Genomic DNA, 5,879 nt, shown 5'->3' with positions numbered 1-5,879 from the left:
TCTCATCAATACGTTTAAAATGCACTTCCTTTGGATACTGTGAAAAATTCATTTTGAAAGTACTGATTTTTTACTGTCTTTAGACTTGTTCCTAAGAAATAAGTTAATTTACAGGGGTTAAATCCAGAACTTGAGCCAAAGGTCTCAGAAGCGACGGGGCTTTTCAGTATAGGATTTTTGTTTTCAAAGCAAATGCTGTTCTTACTTGTGTGAATATTGGTGGGAAATGCTTTGTAATAGACACCTGTCCCTGGTGAGGACATAAAACCATCCTCTGGTCTTTTGACACATAACATCTCCTCTAGAGCAAGGTTTGAAACAAGCAGTGAAGCATTTGTAAGTTTTTTTTGGCTCACTTTAGCAAAGATAAAGTAGGCTCAGTATTGCAAGGAGTGAATTTATAGGACAGCTGTTTAGGACTGTTGTTGGCTCTCCTCTTTAGCAGCTATAAGTGTGATGAGAAGTCCTCCTTCTCTGTGATTCAGCTGAAGGTTAAGACCTGCATTTAGATGCCTACATGCAAGTGAGCTGTCTAGACTCGCCTTGTGTGCCTGAATGAGTTGTCTAATCAGAGCCACCTTGTGTTGTTTGAGAGACCCTGTGATTCCTAGGGCATTTGAGACATCCCTGGGGACTGGCAAGCATGACACAAGGCAGACCTGTGCTCTCCTCAAGCAGCAACTGGAAGCTGAAGCAGGGATACCCTAGACCAACTCAAATGGCATCAGATGCCCATGTTTAAGCAATTGAATTGAGCCATGGAGATTTTGTCTCTGACTGGCAGTGGGGAAGAGATGGGAAAAGAGGTTGTGTCACTACAGATCTGCTTTTAGTGGTTGCTTTCAGTGTTGGTACAGGGCAGGTACAAATGTGCATTCACCCTTCTCCTTGCCTGCATGCTTCATGTTTGACAGAAGAGTCAATTGCTTTCACTTCTTTCAGTCCATTGCCCACCGATCAGCTCCTGTTATCATTGACAAGAGAAGCAAGAATAACAAGGGTGACAAACTATATAGATGACTAGTGGGGAAGCTCTTTTGGAACATCACTGCTGATGTTGTGATGTTGTGAGTATTAGTTGGTACCTTAGCTAAGATGTCCACCTGCAATTTTACATGCATAATAAAACCAGCTATAGCAGCCTTCGTTCAAGACTAGGGCTAAAAGATACTTTGAATTTTGGGTGATTATTGGCTCTGTCTGTGGTTTTATATTGTGAGGTATAATCTAGCAAAAGGTATCGTATTCCCATATGTCCAGCACAAGTATTGCTGTGTCACACAATTTACTATTAGTGATAGTAGTAAAGTAAGTAATTTTGAGCACTATGCTGTTTTTTTATTTTGTCAGTTGAACATCTGAATAATAAATGAAAAATAACTAAGCTCATTTTAACTTTTGGGAAACGGCAGAACTCTGTAGTGCTGGGCTTAATATTCAAAGTGGAAGTAATTCCACTGAAGCTTCTGAAAGTCCACTGCTTCTTAAGCATTGCCCACAGCATGCATTCATCTCCTTTCAGGTGACAGAACTGGTATATTCCACTGTGTGGAGCACAGGTGTTTGCAGGTGGCCCATTAAATGCCTCCATGGTTAAGGGCAATAGAGTAGAATTTTCGTACAGGCATTGATCCAGCAAAGAGCGCTCAAAGAACGTCAGAATCCCTGTTGACTTCATTAAGACTATGTGAATGTTTAAACAGCTGCTTGAGACCCCTGCTGGATTGTGCTTTATATATCTAGTAAAGAGCCCTGAAGGTTGAGGTTCGTTTTTGAGCATAACTTTATTTGGTTTAAGCCATCCATCACGTTCAAATAATGCTGTTATTGGGTAGGAGGTACGATTATTTTTATGGCTATGTGTAATATTTTCCCTTCTCACCAAAGTGCATGCTGAATGATATACGTGCGCACTTCCTCCTTCCCTGGGTCTGAACGGGCTGAGCAGTCTGGCCCTGGGTGATGCCTTTTCCTTGTTTATACAAGTAACATTGATGGAATGGTGGAAGTGGCTGGGCTGTCAACTGGTAACGATCAGTCTGCAGATGCCATTTTGCAAGAGGCACATCGGCAGGCTGATGCAGAACAGGAACTTCTTGTTTACACAGCTCACCATCTGCATCACAGTGCAAAATCCTCCCATCTGTGCACACAAACTGGAATACTGCCTCTGCGAGCAGTATGCTTGTTTAACTAGTTGTAGCCTGCCTTTGGAAAATATTCAGCTCTTCCACTCTTCTAACATCATCTTTTTTCCCCACCAGGACTGTTGCCGTAATCTGGACCTGCATGATTTAGCTGTAACCATTTAATGCTAGGAAGGTCAAGGAAATGAAGTAAACGGAAATGAAGGAATCCTCTGTTCTGTAACCTGCTGAAGTTTCACTATGAAATGATTTCTGCATCCTCTTGATCTTTGCTCATTGCCACCTGAGGGACACATTAGCTAAAAAAAAATAAGATTTTCTTTTCTTAGACAGTGAAGGCAGGAATGAGTCATAGTCACCTGTTGTAGTTAAGCGTGCAGTCACCAGAGGATTTAACCATACTACAGACAATGACAAACCCATCAGTCACTGGTCTCAGTTAAACATTACAGCCTCCATGGACTTAATCACAACCAGATGCCATGTTAAACATAACTCGTCCCTCTTTGCAGTTAAAAAATATTATGTTCATAATTGTTTCAATGAAGGTATCTTCATCAAGTAGCAATGCTAATGCTGCAGTTTTCCTAAACCGATCCTCTGATGGTTTCACAGTAAAACTTAAGCTACAGGATGGAAAGGACCACAAAATGATATCTCTGGATGAAGCCACACTTTGTCTAGCTGCAGATTTTTTTGAAGTCTGTAATGACAAATAGTATTGTAAAGAAGTACATACATGATGCTTACTAGGGTGGCTGTACAGGAACTTCTTCAGATTGGGCTCACATCTTTATTTGCTAGATAGGAGTTCTGAAATTTTCCAGCTCTTAGACCAGCTGAAACACAGCATTATTCATCCCAGAGACAGATCTAAAACATCAGTAAGCATTTACTCTGAGGCAGGTATTGCATCTGATAGTTCCCTCAGCATAACTCTCCCCACTTCATGCAAGGAGAAGTACCCATCCTGCATTTGTGTGACACTGAAAGACAGGGAGAGAGTCAAGCTCTGATGTGTTGGTGACCTGTGTTTGTTAGGTCTCCCAGTTGTTGCTCTCCCATTCTTAGAAGCATCTCAGGCTTAGCCATCTAAGCCTGCTATAGCCTTCTCCTGCTATATCCTTCTCCCCCTCTCCTCATGGCCCACCGATGATTATCTCTATTCTTTTGAAGTTGTGGATATATGCCTGCTGAAGGAGTCTCCATTCTTCACTCTTTTCTGCTTTGTTTTCCTATTTTTTTTTCCTCCTTGAAAAATAGGTAATTATTCTGCACTCTGCATCTAGCTGAAACAAATGATTGTTTCCTTTTCCCTTACCGCTGAAACATCATCATGGCTCCATGGTTCCCAAGTGTCCTCAAGTGCAATAAAAATCCGTCTTCTTCTTAAGGGCTTCTGCCCCTTATTCTCCTGTTTGACAAATGAAGGCATCTTTTCAAATGTAAAACAAGCAGTTCTTTTCCTTTGTACTATTGAGTGGTTTTATATTTGGATTGCTCACAGAGAGCACTGCCAAAATCTTCCGGAGAAGAGTGGCCCCACTTTCTGTTTCTGGAGGCTTATATCCTCATTTTATAAGTGTTTATTGTCTATATCTTGCTGTTTGCTTGACAGTTTGATAGAGAAAGCGAGGCCCTGGCTCCAAAGAGTACCTTTGTCAGCACCCATTGTGCCAGGTACTAGCAATCTGTATTTGCAACCAGCTTTCACAAAGTAATGACTCTTTCTTTATCTTGAGACTTATCCTGTTTGAGAAGCTCAGGTAGACAGCCCCCAAATCCTTCTTTTACAAGTACAAAGACCACTGGTAGGAGTGACATGTATGGACCTGCCACCATAGTCCTGCTTGCTGTGCAGATATTCTGAACAAAGTATGAGAGGAACAACTACCATTTGGGGCGAGTGATGTTCCTGCATATATTTCTTCACCCAGCCGTGTATCCTTCCTCACCTCAGAATCAGTCTGAGCTGATTGGTGGTCTGCATAGTGAAGCACTTCCTCAGAATTTCAGAAGAAACACATCTTTTTTCCCATTTCCTACTTCAGCTGCAAGACTGAGATACTTTCTTATGGCAACAGTTTCTCTAACACTTTTCAGTGAATATGAAAAGTTGACTTTCAGCGAATATGAAAAGCTTGACTCTCTGAGACCCTTCTTTCAGCTCATTTCACATCTAATTCTTCCTGAGCGTTAACACCTAGATAGAAAGACCCTGAAAACCAGGAGGCAAACTGGAGCGCTTATTGCGGATGTCTGGAAAGGAAGCAATGGAGCAATGGAATTTGGCTGATCCTATAGATACGTCATTGTACCCATCAAGACCCAACATACACCAAAATCTGTTCATCTCTAATTGTCTATTCAGCTTTAAGGAAGCCACAAGAAGAACAGGACCCATTGTAGAGTCAAACCTGGTGAAGAAGGGATGTTTCACTTTGAAGGGAGAAAAACTGATACTTTGCAATATACTTGTGAAAAACCTATGGGAAGACAGAGTAAGTCTAGTGAAAGGTGGGAGGAGGAGCACACAGTTCCTATGCATATACAGTTTAACAAGCCAACACAACCTTTTTTTGCACTTTATCTCAGCTTAAGAAAACCTGCTTGAGGTTTCTTATGCTGCCAGAGTTTTCTTATTTATAGTGGGAGTTTGTTTACTGTTACACATTTGTAGAAGGTGTGAAAGAGCTTTTGTAGAAAGATGCTGATAGTAAGGTAATTAAAGGCAGGGTGATGAACGTGGCAGGACTGCAATGCTAGCCATCAGTACTAGACTCATGGCTGTACCGAACTCCTGCTTCATACACCTACACTGAAGGCCTCCTGTCCCCAATCTCTCTGCTCCCCCACCGCTTCCAGCTCCTGAGACTCACCCCCTGCCTGTCTCTCAGCTCCCCAACCTGAGTAAGAAATAGGAAACACAGACTGACATTCCCACACTCTTTAAAACAGTCCTGCAGTCATTCTGCTATGCTCATCACTAGCGAGCTCCCTCCTGTGAGCTGGAAAAAAAAAAGGGATGAGCTAGCTCTGCTGACAGCTGCCATGCTCCTACACTTACCATAGCCCCAGGGAGCAGAGATATAGGGTTCACCACCTGGAGATGGCAGCTTCCCATCTATATTGTCTGCAGAATACTAATCTTACAGTGAAACTTGAAGAATTAGATTTGGGGGCTGATGTAAGTGGCTTTTAATGAATCCCTTGGGTGAAATGCAACAGACTAAGTACTTTGCAGCAGGTCCTAAGCCCAGCTGACAGCTGTGATGGGCGCCTAGGTAATGTTCTTCTCAGATAGTGCTATATTGTTTTGATCTCTTCAGACCCTCACTGAACCTCTTCCTCCTGCATTTCTCCCTGATATCTACCCTACTTCTGGGAGTTGGATAGCCTTGCTTGTACTTCACCAGTCTCATCAGCCAGTATAGTCTGGGCTGGTGGAGGCAGGGTTAGGAAAACATTGCTTTGTTTCCTTAATAATAAACTAATGTCTGTTCTTGTCCTGTTCTATGATCATCAACTAATTTCTAATTCAGACTTGCTGTGAGAGTATTAGTTAAATTCTAAAAGCTTCAAGTACTTCAGTTCTAGTCCTCACTACCCAGCACTAACCATAGTATTTTTGTTGAAGTCTCAATTTTTGACCTTGATCATTGAAATTCAGTTACCACAGAAGATCATTTACTTGTTTGGTCATCTGAGCTTACATGGAAACTGTGTTGCTGA

The sequence above is a fragment of the Dromaius novaehollandiae genome, chromosome 1, assembly GCF_036370855.1.
Source record: "Dromaius novaehollandiae isolate bDroNov1 chromosome 1, bDroNov1.hap1, whole genome shotgun sequence".
Classification (NCBI taxonomy): domain Eukaryota; kingdom Metazoa; phylum Chordata; class Aves; order Casuariiformes; family Dromaiidae; genus Dromaius; species Dromaius novaehollandiae.
Note: the sequence above shows the minus strand (reverse complement) of the source record.